The sequence below is a fragment of the Zonotrichia albicollis genome, chromosome 14 (genome assembly GCF_047830755.1).
Source record: "Zonotrichia albicollis isolate bZonAlb1 chromosome 14, bZonAlb1.hap1, whole genome shotgun sequence".
Lineage (NCBI taxonomy): Eukaryota > Metazoa > Chordata > Aves > Passeriformes > Passerellidae > Zonotrichia > Zonotrichia albicollis.
Window position 1 is genome coordinate 15,431,489 of NC_133832.1, and position 12,998 is coordinate 15,444,486.

The window sequence follows — 12,998 nt, forward strand, 5'->3', positions numbered from 1 at the left end:
CTCTGGGCACTAAAAGCACTCTAGCAGAGTGCTAAAAATATTCATTATCCAGGCGGGAATCGTCAGCACGGCACAGGCCCCAGGTATTAAGTAGGTAGCAGGACCTGGCACAGGCTCCTTGGCTTACACCTCCTCACACACATTTGGCTTTGTCATTAGAGCCTCCAGGCAGAGATGTTCCCCAGGAACGGCCAGGAGCAAAGGGGCTGGCTCGTCCCTCGCCTCCCTGTGCCAGGAGACCCCCATCCCATGGAGCTGACAGCTCCTTCATTGGAGCTGGAGCAGCTGGGTCTCTGCCAGGTGCTTCTGATAAGGAAATCCATTGCTTGGTGGGGATGTGGGTGTTGGGGAGCACCCAGACCCCCTGCACCCACCAGTGCTGCTGTGTCTCATTTCCATGGGCTGGAATTCCTCTGCTCAGATCCTCATCCTGTAGGAAGCTCATTCAGCAATCTAAATTTTTGGCCAGACATTGCATGAGCCCAGAGTTGCTTTGGGCAGAGATTCCTGCTCTTCCCAGCCATTCCAATAGGAAATGGGTTCCACTGCTTCCTCCAGGTGGTTTTGTTCTTCCTCTCTTTTGTTGGGACTCAACCTCCTGCAGAACAGCCATTGAATCCTCCTGGAATCACAGCAGCTCCCATCAGGATCACCAGCTCCAAGACTGCACAAAGAACCTTCACACAGATAAAATCCTCCAAATTTAAGTCACAGGTTCTTGGTTTTCACCCTCACTTTTGCAGCTGCTGCTTCCAAACCTGCCTTTGGAACTATGAGGAAAGGGAGGCAAAGCACCCCAGCTGCACGGGGAGTGAGCATGGAGCCTCTGCCCAGGGAACCATGGAATCACAGACTGCTTTGGCCTGGAAAGGGCTGTACAGACCAGAGTGTCCTTCCACCCCTGCCGTGGCAGGGACACCTTCCTCTGTCCCAGGTTGCTCCAAGCCCTGTCCAACCTGGCCTTGGGCACTGTCAGGGATCCAGGGGCAGCCACAGCTTCTCTGGGCACCCTGTGCCAGGGCCTGCCCACCCTCACAGGGAAGAATTCCTTCCCAATATCCCATCTAACCCTGCCCCATGGCAGTGGAAGCCATTCCCTCTCATCCCATCCCTCCATCCCTTGTCCCAAGTCCCTCTGCAGCTCTCCTGGAGCCCCTTCAGGCCCTGGAAGAGCTCTGAGCTCTGTCTGGAGCCTTCTCTTCTCCAGATGAGCCCCCCCCCAGCTCTCCCAGCCTGTCACACTGTGCAGAGGGCACTGGCAATTGCAGGATCAGGATGTTCTTGATTTCATCCCCCAGCACAGCTGGCCCCCAGCCCTCCCCTGTCCCCAGGAGCGCCGTGTCCATGCCCAGCATTGCTGGACAGATGCTCCTGCTCACATCCTGTCCAGCCCAGGCTGATTCCAGGTTTCCCAGCCCCCTGGACCCTCTGCAAACCGGAGGCAGCTGCAGCTGCAGGAGGGATGGGAGAGGGGGGTCTGAGTTTCTCCCCAGAGCTGGATGTAGGACAGCCCAAGGAGCTCAGCCTTGTTTATCCTGCTGTGGTTTCCCTGCAGGGAACATACGTGTGTTCCTACAGGGGCACACAGAGCATTCCAGCTTTCTCCCTGCCACAGCCTCTGTGCATGTGAGGTCTCCAGTGCCTTCCATGGGAGAAGGACAGATGGGAGAGCTGCTAAATCTTAGAATCATGGAATGGTTTGGGTTGGAAGAGACCTTAAAGCTCATCCAGTGCCACCCCCTGCCATGGGCAGGGACACCTTCCACCAGCCCAGGTTGCTCCAAGCCCTGTCCAGCCTGGCCTGGGACTCTTCCAGGGATCCAGGGGCAGCCACAGCTTCTCACAGGGCCTCTCCACCCTTACAGGGAAGAATTTCCCCTAATAGCCAATGTAAATCTTCCATCTTTTAATTTAAAACTATTTCCCCTTTTCCTGTCACTGACTGTCCATGTAAAAACCTGCTCTCCATCTTTTCCATCAGCTCCCTTTAGAGAAGAGGAAAGGCAGGAACTTTGCTCAAATCCTTCATCCAGCCAACCCAGGAATGTTTTCTCTGGCAGCTGTTTCCAGTGTCACGTTTGAGGCTGGCAGCATCACGGAGGGGACCCCAGAGCTGTGTCCCCAGGCAGGGCTGGCCCTGCAGCATCCACTGGCCCTGCAGCATTCCAGGCTCTGCTTTTACACTCCTCAGATTTGCTCTGTGCTTTAAAGTAAAGCCCCTTGTAAAACCTGGCAGCCCTGAGGAGAGATAAGGGGGGTCTCAGGGAGCCTTTGGCTCAGAGTGGGATCTGGAAGGAGCTGCTGTGATGGAGAGCCAAGCGTGGGGGCAGCCAGAGCAGGGGGAGGCTCTGGGGCCACTGCAGAGCATTTACCAGCCCCAATCCCATCCCTGGAACTTGGAAATGTGCGTGGTGGGATCTAGGCCAGCACAGGGAGCACACAGCTCCTGCCTCCCCATCACACAGCTCAGGGTGGGGCTGTGGCCACGCAGGATCCGGGAGTTCCAGAGCACCAGAGACTCCCTGGAGTGTACAGCAGCTGCTTCACAGCTGGATCCAGGAGCCATGGGTCTGCTTGGGTGGGAATTGGGGTGAGGGGGATCCGTCCCAGGGAGATGTTGGGGCGCTGCAGGCGATGGCTTGGGGAAACAGCCAGGATGCTCTGTTGAGGCAAACATCCATGACCAGGATTCGTTATCAGGACCAATTTTTTTCACGGAAAGGGTCAGGCCTTGGAAGGGGCTGCCCAGGAATGTTTGGAGTGCCCATCCCTGGAGGCGTCCAAGGAACAACTGGACATGGCACTCAGTGCTCCGGGCTGGGATCGGTCACAGGTGGGACTCAGTCTTGGAGGACTTTTCAAGCCTCAGTGATTCTGGGATTCTGCACTTTTAGGGATGCTCTGCATCTTTCAGACTCATTGAGCAAGGCAGGGGAAGCTGGAGTGGGTACCCAGTATGGCACAGCCCAGGAATGGGGGAGAGAAAAAGGTGGGAGCACAGGGCAGTGAGGAGAGGAGGCAGTGATCCCTCCATGGATAAGGGGGATATAATTCCTCATTTCACACACATGGAGATACCAAAAGCCAAACCGTGGAGGATAATTGCTCCAAAAAACAAAGGGGTGCTTCATATTCCTTGGCTCCCTGACAGAATTAGCACAGCAAGAGTTCCCTGCCTTTCCTTTCATTCTCCTCCAAAAACATCACTTTCCTGGGGGTGGATTTGGGGATGGGAGTGGGAAAGCCGTGAGCATTGCTGGGTCCTGGCAGGGTGGGATGGGCAGCTGCCCACAGGAGCAGGGATCTGCACAAACCCCTTCCTGCTGCTTCCCCATTCCCCCAGCTCCTTGGACTCCCCCAAACCCACACCTTGGGGACAGCCATGGCCCCTTATCCCATCCCATCCCACCCCACCCCATCCCACCCCTGGGGCTGTGTTCCTGGCAGAGGTGGCAGGATCGTGGCGGGGGAGCAGCGTGCCAGCAGCACAGCCTCATCCACAGAGCTCAGGAGGAAAAACAGCTGGGAAAGCAGAGCCTGGGGGCTTTTTCCCAAGCTGGGTGAGCTCTCTGAAGCTCTCGCCCCAGGAGCCAGGTGGGCTTTGAACGGGAGCAGCCCCAGCATGGGCAGGGCTGGGAGTGGAAGTGCCAGGAGGGGCCTTTCCTGATGGAGTTTGGGGATGGAAGTCACCTGCCAGCCTCAAACCAAGCGTTTGTGAACCTGCAGGAGGGTGGGTTGAGAGCTTTGGTGGAAAGGGCCCAAAAGGAGGGTGGTTGCTGAGGAGGGAGAGGGATGGGATGAGGTGAGGTGGTGGTGCTGGGTCAGCCGTGGGTGACAGTGGACAGAGCCCCTGGACTCCAGGGTGGCAGGGAATCCTTGAGCTCTGTTTAACTTAATAAAAATACACAATGAGAAACCCTTTCCCTCCTCTTGAGGTCTCATTTGAGGCCACCCTGTGCCACCCTCACATGTCCCTGCCACCCCCAAGCCTCATGGGCACCTGCCCAACTGTACCTCCACCTCCCAGGTCCCCATAGGCATCAGAGACACAATGGGGGCTCCTCCAGTGTCCCCACACCCAGCTGAGCCCCCCAGCCCTGCTCCAGCCAGGTGAGGGCTGCAGCTCTCCAGACGTCCCCATCCAGACTGTTCTTCAGGGCTGGAACAACAAAAAGGCTGAAGTGTGAAAGAACACTGAAGGGAGCAGTGGAAGAACCGGATTTTCTTTTATTTGATTTTTTTTTTTCTTTTCTGAAGGATGCTGTATTGAGCTGAACATGACAAATATGCCAGGAATGTTTGCCCTCAGGGCCTGGGAGAGCCAGGAAAGGCACTGCTGGCACCTTATCAATGCAGCAGCCCCAGTGTTTGTGCAAAACCAAGTGCCAGGGGCAGGTCCTGGGGCAGCAGCTGCCCGTGCCTGGAGCAGGATGCCAGCAGGAACCTGCTGTGACAAGGGGGAATGTCACCTTGGCACGATGGGGACTTGCACATGGGACAGCAGAGGTAACACCACAGACGAGGTGGTGAAAGTCTGGCTCTGCTCCCAAGGAACAAGGGACAGGCCAAGAGGAAACAGCCTCATGATGCCCCAGGAGAGCTTTAGGCTGAATATCAGGGATCATTTCTTCATGGAAAGGGCTGTCCAGTGGAATCCCCATTCCTGGAGGGGTTTAAAAGCTGTGTACCTGGGGTCATGGTCAGTCACGGCCTTGGCAGTGCTGGGGACAGTGGCACTCACTGATTCAGAGGGCTTTTCCAGCCTCAGCAATTCCGTGATTCTCTGCAAGAGCTGGCGGCAGCTCCGGAGAGCCCCGGCCCAGCTCCAAGGAAGCCATGTGCAGCGGGCTGGGGCCAGGGCTAATTAACAGGCCTCATTAAAAATATATTGTGTTTGCTTTAAACAAGGTTCCCCCAAGCCAGAGGAAGCCGGTGAGGGACTGAGGAGAGATAGCGAGGGAGAGAGAGGCGGCAGGGAGGGGGAGGTGATGCCTGGGTGCATTTATTCCTTCCCTTCCTTCCATTTCTAACCCAAACCAAAGTGTCTCTGTGGCTGGAGGCGCCCTCTCGTCTCATAAAGTCCCACATAGGAAATTGTAAAGCACAGGAAAACAACCCAAACCCCCTGACCCCTTAACAAACTCCAGCCACAGCCACAGAAAGTTGCAGGGTAAACAAAGCCAAGCTGCAGTCGCCAAACTCTCCTGGGTGCTGGGGCTGTGTTTCTGATCCCAATGGAGGCTGGATGCTCCTTCTGGAGGCTGGATGGCCCTACTAGAGGCTGGATGTCCCAATCCAAGGCTGGATGTCCCCACAACCCTCATCCCAGCCCCCAGCCACAGAGCTGCCCCTCAGCCTGAGGGTGTTGATCCCTTCAAAGGCAGATTCTTCCTCTCCCCCCCAGTGAAGATGATGATGCTCTGAGCCAGCAGTTGGTCTTCCTTCTGCCATTCAGAGCAGGGCTGGTGTCCCCTGGAGCCTCGGGTTTTGTCCCCTGCCTGTGTCTGACACCCACAGAGAGGCACCGGCCCTGCAGCAGCCCCATTAGCATCGGTGGCACCGAGGGAATGCTCCGTTTCCCTGGACACCGGTAATTCAGCCAGAACCTGCACAATTTTCTGTGCATAATAGTCCCAAATGTGCTCTCTGGCAGGCTCAGGAATCAGCAGCCCAGCAGAGGCAGCCTGGATTAATCAGGCTGGCCACGACTCGGAACAAACCTGCTGATGAAGCCTTGGCAGGGCTGCCCCTCCCTCCTGCTCCCGCACAGCCCCAGGGACCGGGAATCTCAACGGGGTGATTGGCCACATTCTTCCAGAGCCCTCTGCCACCAGCACGGTGCCTCCTGCTCCATGTCCCTGTGTCACCCGTGTCCCCCAGGGGTCACTCCAGGAGCTGGGCAGGCAGGGGAGGTGGGGCTGTGGCTGCAGAGGGGGTGAAGGGGTCAGGGAGTCCCTGCTCGTTGGGATTCCAGGCACAGCACTCTGACCCTGCCTGGGACACTCTGCTGGTTCATCCAGCCACACACCTCAGCAGGGGATGGTTGTGCTCCTGCCTGGAGCAGGGGACAGGAAAGCCCTGAGGGATGATCAGAGCAAACCCTCAGGTTCCCTGTGGTTCCAAATCGTGGTGCTGCTCCTGCCTCCTCCTTTCAGCCTCCCACCCTCTCTGCCTGGCTGAAATTCCGCTGCCCATGGATGCAGGCTGGGAGTTGTCCTGGGGCATCCTAACCCAGGACATGCCCTTCTCTCCTCCCCCCAGCAGGCACCACCTCATCCCCCTCTGAAGGGACAGCATCTGAGCCATTTTTTGGCAGATATTTGCCTGTTGGATGCTGTGCTGTACTCAGGGCTGGCACTGGCAGCAGTGTGAAGCCAGGATGTCTCCTGCATTCCTGGGGATCCTTGGGGTGACCAGCCAGGTCACAGGAGCCATGCCGAGCTGGAGGGATGGTGGCACTCTCCTGTGTCCCCTATAGTGGTGGAGGGTGGACAAGAGGGACAGCCCTGCAGAGTGGGAGGCCGGACACCTCCCCCTCCTAAAGACACAGCAGGATGTTTACATGATGGATTCTGGCTGGTGAAGAACACACAAGGCCTCGAAAAAATAAAACTAATAACAAAAAAAAAAAAAATCCCCCTGTTGTTCCTTGCAGCAGATGGAAAATAAACACAGCTGCTCCTCTGCACACCCCAGCCCAGGACACCCTGCCCAGGCAGCCAAATGCCCCTGGGATTGATCCCACAGCAATCCTGGGCACCCAGGGGGTGGCAGCGTGGCTCTGATGCCGCATGAGGGGTGTGGGAGCTGAGGTGGCACTGCCAGCCCTGGGCAGGCCATGAGAAAAGGAGTTGCCCATCCCAAGGAGCCATCCCAAGGTGGTGCCAGTCTCCTGCTGGTGTGGCAGATGGGGTGGATGAGCTGATCCCCTGGAAGGAGAACCCCCTGAGGGGGTGGGAGTGAGGCAAGGGACCATCCCCACCCAGCTGGAGCAGCAGAGGAGCGGGGACACCGTGGGGACACCACAGCTGTGTGAGGACAGGACAGGCTGTGAGGCCACCACTGCCCCATCCATGTAGAGCATGGGGTGAAGCGGAGGTTACACATCAGGAAACACTTTCTGGCTCTAGATGGGAGATGGGAGGCAGAGCCAGCTCCCAGCTGGGAGCCCCCTGTGTGGGGACAAGAGGGGACCCCCAGTGAGGGCTGTGTGTCCGTCACATGGCTGGGATGTCCTGTATCCCCTCATTCCTCCTGGATTTTAATGCCTGCTTCAGCCCCCCAGTGTGCAGAGCCCCCACCCCATGAACCTGGGGAAAAAGGGAACATTTCCCATATTTACTGTGAACCACAACAGCTCCTGCACAGGCAGCTGCTCCCTGCTCTGGATTTAAATAAAGTACAAGAATCCATAAATCCCATGGACAAGCAGAAGTACCAAATACCCCCCAGCTTCACCCTTGGCAGCCCAAAACCTCACAGTCTCCAGGTCCAGGAGGCCCTGAGAGTCCTGGGTGAGGCTGGGCTGTGCTCCAGGCTGGGGGATGATCCAGGCAGCTTGCAGGAATGCTGTCAGGGATGCCCGGGGCTGCAGGGATGATTCCAAGGATGCTGCCAGAGGTGTTGGGAACTGCAGGGATGCTGCCAGGGACTCCCAGGGCTGCCAGAGGCTCTCTGGACTGCAGGTGTGCCCGGGGCTGGAGAAGTGCTGGAGGCTGGCAGGGATATTCGGGATTGGCAGGGGACTGAAGACCGGCAGGGATGCTCCGGGCTGTGGGGATGCTCCGGGCTGTGCTCCGGGCTATGGGGATGCTCCAGGATGTGGATGCTCGGCTCTGGGTGTGACCATGGACAGGCTGGAGGTGCCGGGGCTGCGGGGGCTCCTCCCGGGCCGCTCGCGTGGAGCTCGGCTGTCCTCTAGTGCACGGCCGGCTCCATGACACGGAGCCGTGGGGCTGGAAAGGGCAGGGAAGGGCTGGGAAAGGCGGGGAAAAGCAGGCGGGGCAGGCAGGGAGAGCCACCAAGCCCCACCTCCCACTCCCTTCCAACCTCCGCATTTTTAAGGGCTCGGCTATTTATTCAGCATCCTTTCTTCCCTTCATTTTTTTTCCCACAACCCAATCCCCCTTGGCCTTCCAGTCCTTTTTTGGCCACATTTTTATATTAAGTCTCCACTTCATTTAATGATGTCCAGTTATTCCTTAGGCTCCTTCTCAATCTCCCATTTTTCAGCAGCCTCCACTCTTCATCAACCTCCCAGACTCTGTTTCCCACTACATTTTTATTGTCCACTCACCTCTCTTTGGCCTCTCCCTCTTTTTCAGCCCCCAGTTTTTCCTGATCTCTACTTGCCCTCGATCCTCCCTGCTCCCTCCATGGGCTGGGTGTTTTGGGGCTCTTTTGAGGTCCTTTGGGGACATGGGTTGCCCTGTCCCTGCGCTGTCCCCGCCGTCCCGGCTCTATCCCAGCGCTGTCCCCGTGCTATCCCTCCGCTATCCCCTCCCTGTCCCGGCGCTGTTCCCGTTGTCGCTCCGCTGTGCCGGCGCTGCTGTGCCGACGGTGGCCACGCGAGGGCAGCAGAGCGCCAGGCACGGGCGGCGGGAGCAGCGACCCCGAGCGGGACCGGGACTGGGACCGTCGGCGGGGCAGAGCCGCGGAGTTACCGGGGACGGGGACCCGAAACACCGCCCGACCCACCCTGCCCTGGGAAGAGACACTGCGGCCAGAGCAGCTTGTTCCCAGCGCCAATGTCCAACCCGGCCTTGAACACTTCCAGGCATCCAGGGGCAGCCGCACTTTCTCCCGGCACCCTGTGCCAGGTCTCCCGGGATGCTCTGATGGAGCCTGGTGTCGGCTCCTCTCTCCTACTCAGGCAGCTCCAGGACCTGGCATTGCTCACAAGGGCTTCTACATCTTCAATCACCAAATCACAGGGAACTGAGGAGCCACCTGTGTCTGTGGGTGCTACCTTTCCCTGCACTCTGAGTCATTAATCTGTCCCAGCCCTGGCTGAGGAGCAGGTTTGAGGATCATCACTCCAGGCTCCTTTGCCCCAGCAGGATGAGCTTCCCAGCAGTTGCTGCTGGTGCAGATTAGGGCCTATCAGCCTGGCCTCGGGCTCTGTGCCCATTCCAATATCCAAGCATGACCCCCCTCACCAGCCCCCTCTCCCACCCCCACCATCTTCAAAGCCAGGGACCTGGCAGTGGTTCTGAAAGCCGGGCAGAGCCTCCATGCCATGGCTTGGCATCGAACTCAAAGGCTCAATTAGCAACATCTGCTCTTGTGGGCTGTAAAACCCTCTCGCTGCTCCCCTCCCTTGCTCCGAGCGCTCACAGCTGGGAGCAGCATGGGGCTGCAACCAGCCCAGCCAGGGGAGCTGTGCCCCTGGCCCACAGCTGTCATAGCTTGCTGTGTCACCTCTGCCACTGTGCCACCTCTGCCACCACTCTCCAGACCCCTGATGGCAGCTGAGTGCGAGGGACAAGGAGTGAGCTGTTCTCTCAGTAACCAGGGAATGGCTGGAGCTGTGTCAGGGAGGGTTAGGTTGGATATTGGGAAAAGGTTCTTCCCCTAAAGGGTGGTCAGGCACCAAACAGAGGGAGAACCTGGAGTGGCTGGAAGTGCTCAGCCTGGAGAAAGGAGGCTCAGAGGGGACTTTCTCCACAACTCCCTGACAGGAGGGAGTGGCTGGAGGGGTCGGGCTGTGCTCCCAGGGAACAGGGACAGGATGAGAGGAAACAGCCTCAGGCTGTGTCAGGGGAGGTTCAGGTTGGACATCAGCAGGAATTTCTTCATGGAAAGGGTGGTCAGGCATCGGAAGGAGCTGCCCAGGGAGATGGTGGATTCCTCATCCCTGGAAGTGTCTAAGGAAGGACTGGATGTGGCACTCAGTCTTCCGGGCTTGTTGACCAGATGGAGATCGGTCAAAGGTTGGGCTTGATGACCTTGGAAGTCTTTTCCAACCTCAATGAACCCATGATTCTGTAAAAACCAGCCCATGCCCTGGAGGCTGGCTGAGAGCCCCCGCCAGCACCCATTGTTCGGGAGCTGAAGCAATCGGAGCCCTTTGCCGAGGAGCCTGGCGGGCCGGGCGGGCTGTCCCGGGAGGGCCGTATAGCAGCAGGGCTGGACGCGGCTGTCATCATTCCGCGGATGCCTCCGAACGCCGAACGGCGCCACACGAGGCCACCGAGGTCGGCTGGGAGGGCACGGAGCCAGCAGGGATTGGGATTTGTGAATGGGAGCGGGACGGGCGGTGCTGATGGGACAAAACCATGGGGAGAGGGGGTCCCTGAGCTCCCCCTTGGAGGCGGCTGTGCCCTCACAGCCTGGTGGCAGGGGGGGACAAGGAGTCCCTTGGGCAGCACTGGTAGGGCATTCCTGATGTCTGACATGGCACCAAGTGCTTCCCCGCCTTTCCCAGCCTCATTCCAGGAATGTCCAGTATGTCCACTCCTTCCCCACATTTTGGCCATTAGATCTGATTATCCTTGATTTACTCACTCTCTGGGGAGCTCTCAGGGCCTCTCCCTCTGTACAAAGCAACCTCAGCTGCATTCTGGCTGCAGCAAAATATCCTACCCTGGGGACATCCCTTGGGAGAGTCCCCAAAACCCCAGTGCCCTCCTCAGGTGGGGGTAAAACCCAAAACCCCCAAAATCCCCTCTCAACTCCTGCCTGGGAACTGGGGGGCAGCAGGGCTTGCCAGGAATGTCACCCCATGAAAAACAAGGGGTGTGATAAAACATAAAAACATATCATTGAAGCCCTTTGCCAAGGCCAGGCCAAGCCTTGGCTGGAACAGTGTGAAACACCTCGGGCTGATAGAGATTTCCTTCCTAGTTATCTCCACCAAGGATCTGCCTCACAGGTAATCATGGAAACTCCAAATTCCCCAGGAAATTTCCCCAAGCACCGAGGCAGAGGCTGGCAGAGCTGCTTATCCCACCCGAGGAACCAGGACTTGAGTGCCAGCCTGTCCATATCTTCTTGGAGTAAGAAAAACATCCATAAATCACATTTCCCTTGGAATACTGGCAGTAAAGCATCCACACAACATTGCCCTCAGCACAGCAGCAGCAGCGCTAGAGGGAGAGAAGCCAGAGGAGGGCTGAGCAAAGCTGTTCTCTCCTGAAGGGTCATGTGTGAGCTGCTGGTTTGGCAGCGAGTGGGAGGAGCAGATAATGCTTTCCCAGGCAGAGGAAACTCCTGGATGGAAATAGTGCTGTGCCCTGGAAACGGAGCTGTCAGCAAACAGGGCTGGTGCAGCCTCCTCTCAGTAGGTCATGCTGAGCTGGGCACAGGCTCCAAGCTGGATGGACCTCTCCCGATGGGAATGGGAGTGATGGGCTCCTGTCACAGCCCTGTGGGAGCTCAGGGGAGCTGAGGTCAGGGATGGGCAGAGTGCTCCTGCATTGGGGCTCCCTGGAACACCCTCTCCATGGCCTCCCTCCTGGTTTTATTCACACCAGGAGTGTGGTGGGGCAGGAAGAAAGCTGAGTCCTCAGGCTGGGAGAAAGCTGAAAAAGGGTGGGAACAAATGGAGACAGACAGGAAATAAGAAAGAAAGGACAGCAGGGCTTGGTGTCCGATAACTAACAGTGTGCACAAGGCTTGGAGGGGCTCTGTTGCTGTCTCAGCTCTTCCTAGACCTGGACAGGACAGGACAGGGCTGATCTCCTGCCTGCACCACTCCCCCTGAGACATGGAGTGATGGGACAAGAGGGAATGGCTTTAACCTAAAGATTAGGGAAGTTTAGATGGCAAGTTGGGAAGAAATTATACCTCAGCAACCCTGGCACAGGTTACTCAGAGAAGCTGGGGCTACCTCTGGATCCCTGGAAGCGTCCAAGACCAGGTTGGACAGGGCTTGGAGCAACCTGAGATAGTGGAAGGTGTCCCTGCCCATGGCAGGGACATGGGCAAGGTGATATTTAACAGTCCCTTCAACCCAAACCATCCAGCGATTCCTCAAACGCCAGTCTGACCCTGTGTGCACAGAGCAGGCACAGACAGTGCTGGGAAAGAAACCCACCCCAGGAACCCCAGTCCTGCAGGAACAACACTCTCAGCTCTTCCAGCATCTCCTCCCAGCAGGGCCATGGACATGCTGGAGGAGCAGGAAGGGATGGGGTGGAAGAGCCAGAGGGAACAGCCCCTGAGGGAGTCACAGGTGTCTGTGCCACGGCTCAGAGGAGCTGAGCCTCCAGCCTGGCTTGCAGATCCTTACATCACTCCCGGTGATGTTCAACATTTGTTCGTTCCGGCTGTAAAACCTCTCCTGGCTCTGCACCAGGTATTTCCCTCCCTCAGTGCCTCAGCCAGGGCTGAGCTGCTGGAGCGTGAGCAGCTCGCACACCATGGCCTTTGTGACTAATGGCACCAGCTGAGGTGACAGCCACTCCTTGAGAGCCCCTTTCCCATGGGGCATGCTCTCCTCACAGGTTAGGATGACAAACAGGAGAAGGATAAAGGCTCCTGTGGCTCCCTGTGCCTGCAGGATCCCACTTTCCTGAGGGAGCTTGGGTAACCAGCTCCAGCACCCCATGGCCTCAAAGGAGCTGGTTCACTTTGGGACAGACCTTGAAGAAAACTCCATTAGGAACACCTGAACCAATTCCCATAGCTGGGGTACTGCCCAAGGCAGAGGATGGTTTTGTGAACGGAGAAGGAGCCTTCAAGCAGGCTCTGCCCTCTGTTTCATGTACACTGGGGTTTCATGTCCATAAAATTATGGAATCATTTAAGTCAGAGTGGCTCTCGGAGACTAGAGTCCAACCATCATCCCCAGCACCACCATGGCCATCATTAATCCATATTCCCAAGTGCCACATGCCCATGATTTTGACCACTTCCAGTAACTTCATTGCTTCCCTTGGTGTCTGTTTCAATGCCTGACTATGTTTTCAGTGAAGAAATTTTCCCTGATATCCCACCTAAACCTCCACTGGTGCAGCTTGTGGCCATTTCCTATTGTCCTGTCCCTGTTTCTTGGG